Here is an 18830-nt window from a genome sequence, read left to right as displayed (position 1 = left end):
GCATCTACTGTGGCACTCGTATCTTCGTAATGTACTTATTTTGGGCTGAATGTCTAGCCTGTGCAGCTTTGCATTTGTCTGCAGGTTTCCAATAAAGAAAACCTGTTGACATATATCGCCAATTAACCTAAGGCTAACATGACTGCCATTGTCTTATTCCCCCCCCTCCCCCCCCCAGTTTTGGAGCAAGTGACTTCTGAATAGATTTTGTGTGCAACTTATGGCGTGGTAGCACCTTGGCAACTGTCTGCAGCAAGGAATATATATATTGGAAACAATACGTCTAAGTTTCTTAACTCAACATTCTTTGGTGTCATCATCTGGCCATATTTGTGTATTAGAAATGTGCTCTGAAACGCACACAATGTAATTTTCAACTTGCAGAAAATGTTGGATAGAAGTTGCAGCCATTAGCACTAAATTCTTCTGTATGCTGAACATTAGTGCTGTATTTTTCTTGGTGAAACTCCTTCAGTAAGATGAAGGGGTCAGTAAGTAAGGCATTGGCATTGCTGGGTGTTGAAGCCATCTTCTCAGAGTCTAGACAAATGCTTCTATCATGTGATTTTATATGCAATGTCATGTTGACCACATAATGAAGATCTTAACTGGTCTTATGGCAGACTAGCTAGTTGGCTAAAGATAAACACTCCTAAGGCAAGTCTTTTGCTTATGGATTATTTGGCTCAGCTGCATTTATTTTGGGACTCTCATGGTTCCTGCGATGTCATCTTGTATTTCTTTTGCCAATGTTACTGTTCTGTCGTACAGATTATCTTTCCAGTTATTGACCTATTTGACTAGCTGATCATGGAAACTACTTAAGGTCTGACAACAGAATAAACTCTCAGATCAGCCCATAATCTTGATCTTGAAGCATGGGTTTTTCTTTCTCTCTCTGGCCCCTGACATGTGCATCCCTAGGTGGTGTACATAAGTTAAAATACAACAAATATAGGAACTGGATAATATGCTTAAAACAATTATGATATAAAACCAATTAAAATTAATTAAAAGCCTGAGAAAACAGGTGCATCTGAGGGATTTGACAGAAGGTTTGGATGGCATTCATATTTGTGGTATGACAAAAGTAAAGTACATAAAGATTTTCTTAACCACTATATAAGAAGGAGTTTAATGAGAGTCTGGGTAAAATATAAAAACTGGTTGGAACCTAAAACTCTCTTATGGGTATCTCCGATTGAAGCTTTAGCACGTAAAGAGGTAAATATGCAATCGCAATGGGGTACTTATAGGGATCTGTTATATTTTCAAGAAAAGGATGGTAAGTTAAAAAGTTTAACTGAAGTACAAAAGTTGGTTAGTGATTGGTTTCAGTGCCATCAGCTAAATGAAGTTTATAAGAAGGATCTTAAAGTTGGATTTGAGGATCAGATGTCGAGATTTGAGAAGGAGCTGTGTGAAAATGATGAAAAATTAGTTTCTAAAATGTATAAGCGCTTGCTTTTGGAGGAGACAAGAGACGAAGTGGTTAAAATGACTATGGTAAAATGGGCTCAAGATGTGGGGTGCAATATAGAAATGGCAGCCTGGGAAAAATGATGGAAAACTGGTTTAAAGTTCACTGCATGTTATGTTTTAAAAGAAAATTATTATAAAATGATGTATAGGTGGTATTTAACACCAAAAAAAGCTGGCATTAATGTGTAGAAATGTTTCAAACAAATGTTGGAAATGTGGACACTCTGAAGGAACCTTTTTTCATATGTGGTGGACTTGTAGGAAGGCCAAGGCCTTTTGGGACATGAGTTAAAGAAAAATTTTTAAATGACATTTCCTAAGAAGCCAGAATCCTTCCTGCTGGGAATAACGCAAGGAGTATTTTCTGCAACTAATTTAACATTTTTTATGTACGCTGCCACGGCGGCCAGAATAATATATGCACAGAAATGGAAGAGCAATGAACTGCCTTCAAAAGAAGATTGGCTGATAAAAATTTTGGAATAGGCGGAGATGGCAAAACTTACAGTACTGATAAGAGACAAAAATTTAGAATGCTTTAAAGAAGATTGGAAACCATTCTTATTATATTTAAAGAATTATTTTCCTAATATTGATTTTACAACAGGGTTTGAAATCTAGTAATATTAGCAGGTTGGGTAGATCGGAATTGTGTTTGTAAGGTTTAGATCTATGTTTTGAATTATTATTATAGCAAGGGTTAATTCTATAGTTTGGTGATTCACGAGGAGGTGTGAGCGGGAAGTCCATATTTGTTCAATATGTTGTGACTGTTAAGATATTGTTAAAATTAATTTAAAAAAATTTTTTTTTAAAGAGAGAAAACAGGTGCATCTTAAAGGTCTTTTAAAAAACAGCCAGAAATAGAGAAACTCTGATTTTAACAGGGAGTGCATTCCCAAGTAGTCACCAAACCAGCCAGTGGTAGCCGTAACCAGACTTCCCCAGATGATCTTAATAGGTGAAAGGGTTCATGACAAAGGAGGTGCTCTCTCAAATACCCTGGACCCAAGTTATTAAGGGCTTTATAGGTAATAATTAGCACTTTGTATTTATCTTGAAAACATGTCGGCAGTCAATGCAGTTTTTAAGATGGGTGTGTATGGTCTCTTCAGGTTGTCTCAGAGACCAGCCTGGCCAGCATTCTGCACCAACTGTAGTTTCCAGACAATGTACAAAGGCAGCCCCACATAGAGTACATCACAATAGTCAAGCCTGGAGGTTACTAGCATATGCATGTACCACTGTTTTAAGGTCATTTGCTGCCAGAAATGGGCATAGCTGATGATCAGCCAAAGCTGATTAAAAATCACCCTTGGCTGTTACCTCAACCTGAGACTAGAGGGAGTTTTGGATCTAGGAGCACTCTGAAGCTTTGTACTTGTTCTTTCAGGGGGAATGTAACTCCCTCCAGAACAGGCAAATCTAAACCATCTTTTGAGTCCTGACTCCCCACAGTCAGTACTTCATTCTTATTTGGATTCAACTTCAGTTTATTATCCCTCATCCAGCCCATTACCATCTCCGGGCAGGCATTTAGGGAAGTTATGCAATTTCCTGATGAAGTTGATGTGGAGAAACAGATTTGGGTGTCATCAGCATAACACCCTGCACCAAATTTTCTGATGATCTCACCCAGCAGTTTTATGTAGATGATAGAAAGCATTGGGGACAGTATGAAGCCTTATGGAACACCATACATTAACTCGTGCTTTGCAAAGCAACAGTCTCCAAGCGACACCATCTGGAATCTGCAAGTGAGGTAGGAATGGAACCACTGTAAAACAGTGCTACCCAATCCCAACTCCCTCAGGCGACCCAGGAGGATACTATGGTCTGGAATTGAAAGCTGCTGAGAGATCCAAAAAAATCAACATTGTCACACATCCTCTGTCAATACCCAATTGGAGATAATCATTGGGCCAAGATCAACTGAGTCTCAATCTCATAGCCTGCCTGAAAGCCAGTAAGAAATGGGTCTAGATAATCTGTTTCCTCCAAGACTGCCTGGAACTGAGAAGCCACCACACACTCAGTCACCTTGCCCAACCATGGAAGATTGGAGACAGGCCTATAATTGGCTAGCTCTGAGGGATCCAGTGCAGGTTTCTTCAAGTAAGGTCTAATAGCCTCCTTAAGGCAAGAAGGCATCCTGCCCTCCCTCAGAGAAGCATTTAGAATATGTACCAGACCTTCTCAGATGAAATGAACCAAGTTGTGAAAGGGTCGAGAGAACAGGTGTAGGACATACAGTCCGAAGCAGCTTGTCCACTGGAGTCACAAACTGAAAGTGATCCAATCTGATTGCATAAGAGGAATTGCTGGACACCTCGCTAGTAGACTCTGCAACAAATGTGGAATCAAGTTTAGCCCAGATTTTATCTGCAAAAAAAGTCATTAAACATCAGTGGGTTTAAAAGTGAGTGGGTTTGATCACTCACTTTCAGTGGGTGATCAAAGGTTCCAAATTAAGAGTTGAAGAGGGGAGGGGGCACATACTGGTCCCCTCACAACCCTAGACAACTCCACTAGACATGAACTTGCAGAAGCAATGTGGGCAGAAAAGAACCACTTCTTTGCCATCCATATTGCCAGAGCATAGATCTTCAAATGTGCTCTGTGTAGTAATATATTGGTTTCATGTTGAATCTTTCTCCACTTGCTCTCTAGTCATCTACCTTGCCACTTCAGCTCCCATAATTCTTCTGAATACTAGAGTGCTAATTTTGAAACAGGTTGGAGAAATCATTTCACTTAGAAGTGATTGGGTCAACTGCTCTAGTGAGTTCATTATTCCGTGTTTGCACCAGAGCATTAATAGAATCGTCAGCAGACCCAACTCTAAACCATTCCAAGGCTTCTTGGAATCCTACTGGATCCAATAACCTTCTCGAGTGGACCAGCCTAATAGGTCTTTCATCCCTGCAGAGGTGGGTTGCGGCTGCAGATCCTACCTTAACCAGATGGTGGTCTGTCCATGACAATGGGGAAACCACAGGAGTCCCCAACCACAGAACACCACCCTGATCAGAGCAAAAGACCAAATTGAGTGTGTAAGTGGCATGTGTCAGTTCCAAGACCACTTGAGATAGGCCTATAGTTGTCATGGCTGCTATGAACTTCTAAGCTGCTCCAGACAGCTTCGGTTTATGAAGGCTCACTCAAAGATGAACCCTGAACTTGAGCACATATACCAAATGCAACTCTAGAATTGCTTAAAATAGTCACATCAGTCGCTTTTTTTTTGTCCTGTTAGCGATGTAAACATTTGGTTTTTAACTTGGAGGTTCACTTGGTACACTTATTCTAAGTTTAATTAGAATTCTGTGGTGTGGACCTTGGATTAGCAAAGTGGGGTAAGGGCAAGAATTCACTTTCTAACTATCTGTCATAACTGAATATTTTGAATGGGAGGTGTCTACATTTTCTTTCCTCAGCAGTTCTCCATGTTCTGGGCAGGAATTGCTGTGAGTACTGAACTGACTAAAAGTTGCTCCCTCTGAAGAGGTGCTAGTTTCCTTAGTCATTCTGTTGTACAGTAAGTGCAGTGGTGTTGAGGGTACCCATTTTTGCTGCTGTTGCTAAGGTATTCGTACCAGTTGCTACTTCTGACAATCCCAGCACAAGAAGGGAAAGATCACTGTGACTCTTGCTGCCTAAATCCATCTTTTCTTTACTTCTCCCTTGTCTCACTTCAGACTTCTTTTTGTAACTAAGCATGCCTCAGAGCAAGACCTTTTCCTGCTATTTTCCAGACCCACCATTCCTGTAGAAGCCTCCTAGGTGCTGCTCAGCAACACAATGTACCATCCTTTCACAACATGATCTTGTTTTCAAATCTTCTTTCAAACCCTATGCTATAAATATTCCCAGGGTGACTAAACAAACAGACCAGGCTCTGAAGGTCAGGGACTTACTTGAAGATAACGTGTCATACTGAGAGTGCAAGTATTGGATTTGTCCTGTTAGACCCAGATTCAGTCTCTTATAACTCAGTGGGTAACCCTGGAGAAGTCTTCATTACTTAGTTGACTTTGTGATATGTAAAATGGGGGAAAGGGAATGACATAGGTGATATATAAGTTATGTAGCACTTCCCACGGGGCAAGTGCAATAGGAATTAATTTTTAGACTGTAGTTGCTATTGTCAGATCATAAGTTTTTCATTGAAAAGCTCCAAAACTGTCCAGCCAGTTGGTTTGTACCATAAAGTGTCCCAGGCAGCCATGTTTATATGGTGTGTGGTTGTTTAAAGTATACCTGCTCTACATTATTATTCATATCTGTGAGAGAAAGTTACAGTCCTCTGTACCTTAATCATGGCAGAACATTAGGATCACTAGTGCTTGGAATGGAAAGAAGAGTTACACTTTACCAGTAGTGCTGGGCTGCTGCCCCATGGCTTTTATCTTTAGAATGTAATCATTCCAATCGACCTTCTGTCAGTTTGTTTCCGGGTCCAATTCAAGGTGCTGGTTTTGACCTTTAAAGCCCTTCACGGTTTGGGCCTGGGATACCCTGAGGGACCACATGCTCCCAAGGGTTGCTGCCCGCTTGACAAGGTCATCTGAGGGGGCTCTGCTCCGGGTGCCAACAATGAGGGAGGCTTGGTTGTCGTGCACTCAGGACAGGGCCTTCTCTGTTGCTGCCCCCAGACTCTGGAATGCTCTCCCGTTGGGTATCCACTCCTCAGTCTCCATCACAGTTTTTAGAAAGCATGTCAAATCTTGGCTTTTTACTCAGGCTTTTATATGGTTGTCTCCACTGCTGCTTGTATTTTGTACTATTTTTATGCTAGTGTTTTAACTTAATTTTTTAAAATCAGATTTGTTTTTATATTTTTAGCTCAATATTTTAATGTGTCTTCTTTATAATCCTGTTTTTAATTTTTATTGTGAGCCGCCTTGGGATTTTCTTAATGAAAGGTGGGGTATAAATTTAACAAATAAATAAATATAAATTAAAAAATTCTGCGGTGGAAAGTAATTATAGCCCCTTGTACAAACAGGCCTTCTTTAGCTAGTGGTAGCAGCAATGTGGAAAGCTGTATCTGTTAAGTAAGGAAGATTAATAGGTGCTTAACACAGTAAAAGGCCAAAGGACGGCCTTTGCCACCATCCCATTCACCATCACGGTCATAGTGAATCAGCATGGCTATCATTCAGGAAGATAATGCAGGTACCCACACATAGTTTGAGGTCTAGTTCTAGGCCAGCATGCTGAAGACAAACTCATCTATTTTGGTCCATTTGGCAGTACTGAAGAACTCGATATACTGATCCTTAGCCTGCTTATAGGATGGTCCTCCTGAAACATGACTTTGCATTTCTGATGACTAAATTGTGGAAGCAGCTTGGGTTATCCTGCTGTAAAACAAGTAACAGGCCTTTACTAAAATGTATAAACTAGAGTCCTAATGACAAAGTTCAAGCATCTTGGTGGCCTCAGAGGATTGCTGTTGTAGCATGATTCTCATTCAAAGATTCATACACTTCAAAACTGAGATGGTTACAAATGTGCAAATGAAGAATGGGGATTGATCGTCCATGTCTTTCTGAATGTATTGGTACTGTAATGAGTTTTTATATTGTTTGTACTTGCCTGTATATTATTCTACTAAAAAGTCCTTAAAGTGCCATGTGAACTTTGTGAAATGTCTGGGTACTTGGATTATTACTGATGTGCTGTGTCTAACGTTTTGAAACTAGGTTAACTTTACAAGTGTCTAGAACAAGTGACCTGCGTTTAATTAAGAAAATTTCCTCAACAGTGATGTCACTATTGATGAGGAATATAAATCCTTGTTTCACCCCTGCCTTTTAATATTGTTTGGTAAACTTCTTATTTCACATCCTGAGATCTCCAAAGCACCATAGGTATACTGATCTAGTCCCCACCCCCGCAAGGTGGTAAATACTACTGTTTTAATGTTGGTCTTGTATCCTGCATTTTTAGAATTTTAGAGGTGATTGTGCTTAATTTTGCTATAAGCTGATACAAATTATTTTAACATTGGTGGAATTTTTAAATATACCAAACAATGTATTTGTTAAATAACTTATCTTAAAATAAACACTCCATGCACTAAGGCCCACAAAATTTGATGACCGCTCTGGTTTTTGAAGAACATACTTCGTTCTCTGAAAGCTGGATATCCAATCTTTATTAGAATGTACTATACATCTCTTTGTGTCTCTGGTCTCATACTTGAGAGAAGAGAGAATACTCTGTTTCCTCTCAGAAGGCTTAAATAACTTTGGTTCCTCTTGATGTTTTGCTATAGAAAGTTGGAATAGCCTTTGGGTAAAGCGGTTTCACTCTGGGATTCAAGATAACACCTTTCTTCAGAATCTGTCTGTGGGAGTTAAAACAACAACAAAGTCTTGCTGAAGCAGCTGGTAAATCTCACTTTTCATGGCAATTCTGAGTTTTAGGGTTCTAAATGAGATTCCTCTCTTCTTACCAATGCAGGGAGACCTCTGCTGTTAGCTTTGTGTACTTGCTTGATGCCTTCAAAATTTCTAATAGTCTAGCATAAGTTCAAACAAAGCAGGACAAAAGAATTAGGTCATTTGGTCAGCATGTAAGCAATTGGTTTGAGTGGAGAAAGACAACCAACATGTATGCAAAGTGTTAGTTACCATTAGCCTTGTTTATTAGCTGCTGAACAAGGCTAATGGTAATCAAACAATTTGTCAAAAGAATCAAGGTCTGCAAAACATCAGCATACAGCATATTAAGGTCTTGACATTTTAGTACACTCAGCTTACTATACACCTCAGTAGAGAGCAGGTGGTCCTTAAACATCAGTGTACTAAGATTTCATTGGCAAAAGTACAGCTGGCTGGGCACCCTTTCACAGCTTTGCATTGTATATAATTCCTACTTGCCAGGGGCAAAGTGAGACCCACTGGGACAAAATCTTTGTAGGGGCCCCTCATTGCATATCCCAAGTGCATGCCCCAAGCCCCATTCCCTGCATCTGATGTTTGTTGCCCTGCTCCTTGTGTCTGACATCTCCCCCCGCCCTGTGCTGCCACCCTTGCCCCATCACCCCTGCATTTGCCCTGCTGCCACTTCTTGTCTTTGCCCCCGTGACGGCGACGGGTGCGGTGGCTGGGCCCTGCCGGAGGGCCTATCTCTTGCCGGCCGGCATGCCCCTCTTCCTCTTGCCAGCCGAACTGTGTGCCTGCACAGTTAGACTATGGACATTGCATGCCCATGACATCATGGAAATGTGATTTCCATAGTCAAACTGCACAGGTGCACAGTTCAGTTGGCCGGCAAGAGAAAAAGAGGCATGCCGGCTGCCTGGAGAGGCCCAGCCACAGTGCCTGCTGCTGCACAGGGGCAAAGTTAAGTGGCATGGCAGCGGTGGTGGGGTGTTCTGCTTGAGAACCCAGGAACACTTGTCCCTGCCTGTCCAATAGACACTATGCCCATGCTGCTTGTTACTCAGTTGTATAAGATCTTGAATGTCTTGCAGCCATAAGAGAAGGTTGTTCTCATACTTTTAGAAGGCCTGTTAAGCAGACACAAAGTGGGGAAGTGAACATCATACCTGGGATATTTTAGACTTGTCTTTCTATACCAAGAGTAGTTAAATATCTAGAAAACACTATGGACAACTCTTCCCCACAGCCTTAAACTAGACTAATATTCATTCCTTTTTTCCTGTGAAATCTGGTACAGTGATTGGGGCTAGTCTAAGTTAGAGTGCTGGGATAATGAATTGGCATCATTGTCCACCAAACTAAGATTCTCAGGATTATTTGGGGGAAGTTTATTATAGTTATGACCCTGGTACAGAACTGGGCTATATATGTATAGTATACCCTGTATTACTTGTATTTTGCCTTCTACAACTCATCTTTACAGAATGTTTACCTTGCAGCCTATTCTGGTATAGCCAGAGACAACCAACCTAAACTGTTGCAAACTGAAGACAAAACCTATTCACGATATCCTATCAAGGCAGTCATCTACAATGAGAGCCACTTCATACGTTACACTTTAATGGTATTCTTCATAGATGCATACCTAAACATTGTAAAGTGGCAAACATGCATTATATAGGTACCAGCTTAACCTGATCAGAGCATCTGTGTGTTAGTACTTGATTGCTCCCCTCACCACTGCCACAGCCCCCTCACCTCAGAGTTCTCTCCACCATCACCTGAGCTGTGCTCCTCTTCCTCTTCCATCCCCCTCACCCCTCTGGGTTGCGGCTGCAGCAGTGCCAGTGCCGATTGGCCAAGCCACAGCCCCCTAACCCCAGAGACCACCTCACCCACAGGAATAGCAGCAGTTGACCGGGGCAGGCCCTTCCTCACTGCTGCCACCATGGCTGCTCATTCCCCTCAGGACGCTGACAGCCTTGGGCCCGTCCTTCACATGCCTGCCTCCCTCCGCCAATGGCTTCTGTAGCTCCAAGTAGCGGTGATGGTTGCCTGGGCCCTTCCTTGCTGTCACCTCAGGCCACTGAAAGGCCCAGACCCATCCCTCTCCCTCCTTTTCTCTCTCTCCTCCACTTGTGCTTCCACTCTGTCTTTCTTCCCTTTCCCTCTTCTCCCTCCCTCCCTTCTTGAGCTAACAGATCTTGTTTCCTCATCTAATTCACACAACGGCAGCCTCCTCCTGAAAGGGCTCTCATCTCCCTCAAAACCCCTCTCTTTCCAGACCCCTGCCATCCATCTATCTTTAGAGACTTAACCATCACAGGCTTCTGTTCCCTATCCGCATGTGGAATTCCCACTGCCCAATCACCACGGTGCTCCTGCTCTGTTTCCTGATTGGTAAAGCACTGTGTGGGCGGGGCTTGCCACGCACCATTTGCCATGGACTACCTAAGCCATATATATACATATGCACACACATATGCACACATATACATACATACGCACACACACTCTCACTAGCTGACCCCACACAGAGCATCTGTGCAGTTGCGGTCTTACTGTGAAGAAATCTGCATCTCCCCCCCCCTTTTTTTTGTACCCATGAGGCAGGCTTCTGGGCTTACTATGAAGTAAAGAGTTACAACCTAATCTTCAAGCCAAAGTAGGGCAACACTTTCTGTCCTAGTAGTCTTTGCCTGGCAGCTTTATTTTCCCATTTGCTCCCCGCCCCCAAGCTCCCTCTCTCCCCTCTGTTTCTTTCTCTCTCCCTCCCCCCGTCTCTCTCTCTCGCCTGCCTGCCTCTCCCCCCCCCACCCCTCCGTGCCTGTCTTCTTAGCAGAGGTCTCCTCCCTCAGAAGCCTAAGCAGCCTAATGCTTGGTGCTGTGAGGCCTGCCTGCTTGTGTTTTCCCTGCTGGCTGCTGCCGCCTTCCCCTTCCCCTGGTCCCTGGCAACCAAGCGGCGCCTGAGGGCTCCCATGTCTCCCCTGTTCAGCTGGCTCCTTCCTGCGCGAGCAAGTGGGCAAGTGTCTCCTGAATGCACCCGTCAGAGTGCTGCGGCCGTTCAATGGCCTACTGCACGTGAGACTCCACTGCCCAGCCAATCTGCTTGTTTGGAACTCTCCCTGCCACACATTGGAACCCACCACTCATGGTCCATCATGGGAATCAATTATATTGATACCAAATTCCACGCATGGGAATTAATTATATAGATACTAGCTGAACTCACACAAAGCATCAGTGCAGTAGGACTTTGTTGCTCTCCTTGGCTGCCCCCCACCACAGCCCCTGCTTTATTGCTCAGTGTCAACCCCCCACTCTCACTTGCACCCTCCCCACCACTCGCTTGTTCTCTCATTCCCTGCTCACCTGCCCCCTACCCGCTCCTCTTCCCTATCTGCATATGGAATACCCACTGCCCAATCACCACGGTGCTTCTGCTCTGTTACCTCCACTTGATAAAGCACAGTGTGGGTGCGGCTTGGCATGTCTGACCTTAGTGTATTATATAGATAGGTAGATGCTTTGGACTTGGTCACACATGCTTTAGAGCAGGGGTGGGGGACCTTGGCCCTCCAGCTGTTTTTGAACGACATCTCCCATCATTCCCAGTGGCCAAGGTTCCCCACCCCTGCTTTAGAGATATCACAAGTAGATTACTGAAATTCTATTTGGGGAGCTGCATTTGATAACTGTTCCAGGACATGAGGTTATTGGTCTGTTTCGGAGTGCAATTCAAGGACTGGTTGCTTGCCTTTAAAGCCCTAAACTGCTTGGGATTGCTAAGGGACTGCTTTCTTCCTTAGGAATCTGTCCTCTCATTAGGATCAGTTGGAGAGGGTCTCCTGCATGCCTGGCTCCCCCAAGATGGGGAACTCCCTGCCATGGATGATCTGTTTTGCTCGGTGTGCCTCTTTTCAGTGTTCTTTCAAGGCCTAGCTTTTTCAACTGGCTGCTAATTAGTTATTGCTTTTTAAAATTATTATTATTTTTTGCTTGCTCTCTCGCATAGGATTGCACCCCCTCCTACATCTTCATTTTGTTTTGCTCTCGTATTTATTTTTTGCAAGCCAGCTTGAGGTGTTTTTTTTAGATGAAAGGTGGAATGTACATTTTCTAAAATCAACTAATGTAATCATCAATGAATAACTGTTTGCTTCTGCTCCTTGTTAAGGGGATACTTGGTATATTCAGTTTTGCCTCTGCAAAAATTCTAAAGTAGCCAAGAAAAACGACCTTGAGGTCTGTCTGACACCTAAAATTTATCAGTGCTGAACAAAATTTCAAACAAACAAACACAAACACCCAGCTCCCACCCACAGGCATACTATCTGCCATAAAGACTCCACTAAATCATAGGATTGGGCCACTAGAGGTTGATGGGGCAGGGTAGAGAGAAAAGTGCATTCTAGCCCCATTCATTATCCAAGAAGTTAGAAATAAACCATTGTTATTTGGTGAAGTATGGTTGGTCATGAATGAATCTCTTAAAACAGAAGATGCTTTTGATGGTACCATGTATCTGTTGTGAAGTTGGGATGGCTGACCCTTCTTTGCTGGCAGCCAGCGCTGTTTTTGTGGCACCTTGGGAACCTTTGCATTTCCGCACCACTTGAGAAACAGGACAGCACCGCTGCAAAATGGACAAGTAGAAATGAGTGCAATGGAAATGGTTTGTTTTAAGGCTTATCGTTTGCAGAATTATAACCTCAAACACATTGTGACAGAAGAAGGATGACTGCCAACACCAAATTAGCTACAGTTGCCCTTAGAGGGTTGGTGAGATGCCAGATTTGGATACAATGAGGCTGTTCTTGAGTTCAGCCTAACCCAGGCTAGGGACACCCGGCCTGGGTTAGACTGTGCATGAGTACCCGCCAGGATCGGGCATGATCTCAGCAGGCCAGTGCTGCCTAGCCTGGCTGTAACCTGAGGTTAAGGGAATGATGATGTGCATGCATGGTGTGGAGAAAGTGGATAGAGAGAAATCCTTCTCTCCCCTCACATAACACTAGAACCAGGGGTCATCCCATGAAACTGATTACTAGGAAATTTAGGACCAACAAACGGAAGTGCTTTTTCACACAACACATAATCAGCTTGTGGAATTCTCTGCAACAAGATGTGATGAAAGCCAACAGCCTGGATGGCTTTAAGAGAGGTTTGGATAACTTCATGGAGGAGAGGTCTATCAACGGCTACTAGTCAGAGGGCTATAGGCCACCTCCAGCCTCAAAGGCAGGATGCCTCTGAGTACTTGTTGCAGGGGAGTGACAGCAGGAGAGGGGGCATGCCCTCAACTCCTGCCTACAGGCTTCTAGTGGCATCTGGTGGGCCACTGAAACAGGATGCTGGACTAGATGGGCCTTGGGCCTGATCCAGCAGGACTGTTCTTACGTTCTTATGAGTGCTCCCTTAACCCAGGCTATCAGATTGTGTGTTCGCTGGGGCTGTGTTTAGCCCCAGTGGACACAGAGATGAGCACCTAGAGCGCCCATCTCCTGGGGGAATTCTCCAGTGCATTGCATGTGTTGCGCAGTGCATTGAGGGATCTCTGGCAGCCAGGACATGTTGTCCTGGCCTCTGGGGCTCCATGCTGCAGCAAGCAGCACAGATATTTGGGGAGTGTGGTCTGCACTCCCAACAACAAAACAGTACCTGTCTGGGGGAAGGGTGATTTTAGCCAGCTGCCCCCTTGGTTGTGTGAATGTCTTCAGGGCCAGACTGGGGGCACTGAGAGGGTGGTGGAATGTATGTGGGGAGGGCGCCGGGTTTTGAGCAGAATGGGTAATTAAGGGTGGGAGTATTCACTGCTGCTGAGTGTTGCAGGGCGCATCAGGAATATGTCCTGTGGGCCAGTCTGAGCCTGAATGACTTCAAGGTTTCATACCTGCCCTTCAGGGTAGCTAAGTATGTGCCATTCTGACATTCATTCAGGGCACCATCTCTGATGGGATCGGCAACCTGCTGCTGCTGGATACCACATGCCACGCCCAACATTATGCTTGATAAGTCTGAACTGAGCAGATATTTCACCTATTCCTTACATATTGTAACTTTCCCTAGATGAATCAAGAGCAAACAATGGAACGGGAATGATGTTTGCAGTTCCTTCAGTAGGTGGCAGCATCTCTCTCTAACAGTTTATTCTGTTAATCCAGCCAATGCTATTTGCATGTGGAAAGAGCTCTCCACATAGGTTGGGAGCATAAGAGGTTACTGTGCTGGGAAATCCCTGACCATCCAGCAACCAACATGCTTAGCAAGTTGTCTGTACTCCCTTTCAAGCCATGAAGGTGGGGGGATTGATCTCTTATATCTTTTAATGAGCAAAGTACTTTACAGGGGCAAGACAATGCTGGCATTTCCCACTTGCTGGGGCTGCTGTACTCATGAAAGCCAGCCCTGGTGGTGTTGCGCAAGAGCAGTGTTGCACAACCACTTAAAATAGCACACAGGCACTTGTGCAGCACTGCTACTTCCATTGGAAACAATGGATGTAGCAGCACCGTGCAAGAGCCCATGCTCTGTTTTAAGGAGTTGTGCAACACTACTCTTGTACAACGCCACCAGGGCTGGCTTTCACATGCACAGCAGTCCCGATGGGTGGGAAACCCCACCATTGCCTTGCACAACAAGTCAGCCACTACATTTATCTTGTATTTACAACAGTCTTGTGAACTATGTTGTCAATTATTCCTGTTTTCTAAAATGGAAAGCAGAGATTATGGCTTGGCCAAAGCTAGGCAATGCATCTATGGCTTAGAGATGTAAACTCCAGTTTCCAAGCTCATCGCTTTCTCCCCTGGACCAGGGTGGCTCCAAATAGAAAATGAGATTGAACTATAAACTCGAGGCACTGTGGGTGTTGCCACAAACGATGCTAAGAATGCTGTGTAGGGCATGTATCACATGTGAATGATCGTATAAGATAGTGTCAGAGTGAGGCTGGGGCTATGGGTGGTTACTGTATACCTGAATCTAGACCATGAAGGTGTTTTCTATGGAGGACAGTGGCTGTAACTGGTGCTGCTTTGTCAACCAAGCAAGAGTTGGAAGTCAGGATCTCATTAACTCTACCAGCCCTGGCCAAGCTCCATAGTGGTGGCCAATCACAGGGCTTGATGTTGCATGCCCTTCTGTGCCTGAGGTGGGCTCTGAGGAATGAGCACACACAGTTCATGAGAGCTCATTACCTTAGGTCCCAGCTTCAAATCCCGCTTCAGATCCCTGCCAGAGAAAAAGATCTTAGTTATTAGGGTTGCCAACTCTGAAGTCATTCCTGTAGTGTTTCCCCCAATATTTTCCATAATATCAAGCCTTTAAATGCCCAAGGTTGTTTTCAATATTGCATACATTGCCATAATGAATTGCACACATTGCCATTTGCATTGCAGCTGAAATTGTACTCCTGGACTACTCTAGGGTTGCTAATGCTTTAGGATTGGCCTGGAGTGATGCTGATTTTGGGAGACTCCAGGCCAATCCTAGAGGGTTGGCAACCCTACCAGTAGTTCAGGAGTACATTTTCAGCTGCTATGCAAGTGGCAGTGTGTGCAATTCAAACAGAATTCCCATGGATGGTAAAGTGATCTGCCCAAATCTTTTATCTCCAGGGACTTTTAGTGGCTGTTGTAATACAGTATTACATGGTGTTTTACATCCCCGACTCACTCATTTCATAAATATTGATTCTTGTTGTGAAGCTTGAATTAAAGTTTATAAGGTGCTTGGAGATCCTTGGATGAAAGTTGCTAATGAAATGCATTTGGCACTCTCACTACTTCAATAACCTTTCTCATTAACAAGGAACTGGTGGAGATGAGCATTAATGGGAGTGGGAGGGAAGAGAAGATGTTCAGCCTCTGGAAGCTGAGTGTGTGAGTCAGTGTTGTCATTTGGATGTTTTGCATGTTACATCACACACTTTCTACATAGATCTCTGTAGTGTCTGAACTTGCTTCTACAAATCTCCGGAGGCATCTAAAATCTGTGGATCTGACCCTGTTGGGTACAGCTTTATGTGAAATGTTCTGTATACTCTCTTCTTGGAATTATAATCTGCATTCCTTTCAGAATTCAGGTTTGTATCCACTGTGATCAAGGATGCCCTTCACGAGGTCCATAAGCCGAAGATTGGTGGTGATGGTGGGGCTATCTTGAGTGGTGTGCCAGTGGCTGTTGCTGGATTGTGTCTGGATGGTAATCTTGAAGGAGCAATAGAAGTGCCTCCCCTCTCTTAGTGCATCCATTCCTAAAATGCTGATCCCACTACTGCTAGTGGGATCACTGCTCAAGCAATAGTTTCTTCACTCCACCCCTTTTTACAAATTGTAAGCAGGAAATGTGAGCAAATAGCACATTCAGAAACAAGGAGTTTTTGAAAAGATAAGAATGTTCTGTACATGGCAGGGCACTATACTGAGTGAAGTGGGTGGCCTTTTATCGCGTTCTTTGCTCTGCGAGTGGAAGCTTGTCAGCTTTTGGTGCTGGAAGGGAGAACACAAGGGTAGTGAGTCCCGGGGGCTTGTGAAACTGGAGATAGTACAAGTTCCCGGACACAGCAAAGTGCAGGCAGCACCTGCGCCGTCTTTGTCGTGGGGCCTTGCTGTATTGCATGGTCTCCAGCCCGTTTCTTACTGCTCCTGGATTGTCCCTTCCAGCATCAAGCTCATCAGCCTATTTTATTTTTACATTTATATCCTGTTCTCACAACAACCCTGTGAGGTAGGTTGGGCTGAGAGATACATGACTGGCCCAGAACCACCTGGTGATTTTCATGGCTAATGGGATTTGAACTCGGGTCTCCCTGGTCCTAGTCCAACACACTAACCACTACACCATACTGGCTCTTGTACTGTAGCTTTTGGCACTGAGGCGAGAGAGTATTAGGAAATTATTGGTGAGGCTGTTTAATCCTTCCTGCCAACTTTATCCTGTAAAGGACCCCAGATCAGAAGTAATCCCAGCTGGGGGGAAAGTAACCTTGAAGAATTGCAGGAGATGCGCAGCACGGAAAGGGTTAAGTACCCCTTCCCCAGCCCCTGCTCACAGATGCTCCCGCCTTGCCCTCATATTCACATTCCCTCAGCAAATGCATGTTCCCAAACTCATTTTTGCTGCACGAGGTAATGTGCAGTTCCACTTTTACGAAGTTGGGAGATTTGTAGGTTGAGGAAAAGGGGCTTTGCATCCTGCATGCTGAATAAAGTAAAGTTGTGCCATCAAGTCAGTGTCGACTCCTGGCGACCAAAGAGCCCTGTGGTTTTCTTTGGCAGAATACAGGAGGGGTTTACCATTGCTTCCTCCCACGCAGTGTGAGCTGATGCCTTTCAGCGCCTTCCTATATCACTGCTGCCCAATATAGGTGTGGGATTCAAACCAGCCACCTCTTGCTTCCTAGGCAAGTTGCTTCCCCGCTGCGCCATTAGGTGGCTGCGGCATGCTTAATAAAGTGTGCTGTCAAGTCGATTTTGACTCCTGGTGCCCACAGGGCCCTGTGGTTTTCTGCATCCTGAATATCCTTCCTTAAACCTTGAGCTGTGAGGTGTAATGTGCTTTATTTCCATTGGGGGACAGGTACAAGTTCTCCTTCACAGCCCACCAATGCAGCGAAGCTGAACTGAACTCTATTCACCTGCCAGCGCCCTTCTCCGGTCGGGAAACAGCAAGGCCGACAGACAGCATGGGCAAACCTTGACAGAAAACCTCTGTGCTTCATTTGTTGCCAGCGCAGGCAGAAGCCAAGCATTTGCAGGGCTGAAAATGCTTAACCCACAGCAAAGAGAAGCATCTTTGTTAGCAGTTCCCTTCCTGAATGCTTCTTTCTGCTGTAACCAAACACTGTGAAGGCACTGCAGACCCACACAGCTGCGTTACTTTAGCTACTCAAACAATACCTCCATGGTCTCCCTGGTGCTCGCCCTAATGATGGGGTCCAGCAATTCCATACCAACCGGAATTATAGCTGAGATGATTACTGATGAGAGCCAGGAGGAGAGCTGTTCCTATGGGTATTGCTTAGCGCTATATGCCAACATTAACATAAAATGAGCGTGCTAACGACTAAGGAGCTTGAGCGCTTTAAAAAAGAAAGAAAAAGAAAATAGCAATGCTCAGCCCAACAATGGTTCTCAGATTTTTCATTGTAGAGCTACCCAGAACCGGCTAGTAGTTGCCAACCTTTGACTCAGAAGTAAAATCCTCTCTAGCCCAGTAAGTCTGTACAGCTATTATCCTATTTTTCAATGAAAACGTTCTCAACCTGATTCACATAGCAAAAAAGAAAAGAAAATTGTTCCCCAAAAAGCACACAAAGGAGATGTGAAATAGCTGTTGGGAGGCATTATCTGAACTCCAGATGGGTTTCAGTGAGGGTTCCCCCCCACCCCAAACTGCATCTAATATTTCTTGGCTGCTTTGAATCTGAACTCGAACAGAACCCCTACAACCAAAAAGCAGTTACTCGTTCAAAATAATCAAGCACTCTGATTTCATTTGTATGATGATTATGGTTTATTTCCCTGTTCTTATCCATTTTGCATTTTGTATGCATTTTGTTTAAAAGATTTTCATCTTTTTTAAAAATTAACAATTCATTAAAAGAATATTTTCCCCTATTAAAAAGTTGTTGTCTTCACTGGATAGAGTTACACGGCAAGCAAAATAATGTGGTGGTGGTCTGAATGAAATGCGTATTTTGGTTCAAACCCAGACTGCCCAAACTTGTTACAGAGCCCCTTCTTAAAGTTAGCTGGTCCAGAATTGAAACAAACCTACTGATGAATTGCTTCTAATGGCTAGACAGCAGACTTCTTGCCTAGAAGATAATAGGAATGCACACCAGCCAGCATGGTGTAATGGTTAGAGTGCTGGACTAGGGCCAGGGAGATCTGAGTTCAAATCCCCATTCAGCCATGAAACTTGCTTGGTGCCTCTCGGTGACTCTCT

General features: G+C 44.2%; 1 long non-coding RNA gene across 1 annotated transcript; it reads right to left on the bottom strand.

The window, feature by feature from the left end:
• Nucleotides 1-7674: 7674 nt before the first annotated feature.
• LOC128324122 (uncharacterized) lies at nt 7675-12515 on the bottom strand. Its single transcript, XR_008306655.1, has 3 exons — nt 12396-12515; nt 7946-8011; nt 7675-7837 (listed from the first exon to the last, which is right to left on the bottom strand). It is a non-coding gene; the product is annotated as an uncharacterized LOC128324122 (long non-coding RNA).
• Between the last annotated feature and the right edge of the window lie 6315 nt (nt 12516-18830).

Source organism: Hemicordylus capensis, chromosome 1 (genome assembly GCF_027244095.1).
Source record: "Hemicordylus capensis ecotype Gifberg chromosome 1, rHemCap1.1.pri, whole genome shotgun sequence".
NCBI lineage: Eukaryota > Metazoa > Chordata > Lepidosauria > Squamata > Cordylidae > Hemicordylus > Hemicordylus capensis.
The sequence above is the reverse complement of the archived record's forward strand: the minus strand, read 5'-3'. Positions and strand labels throughout refer to the sequence as shown.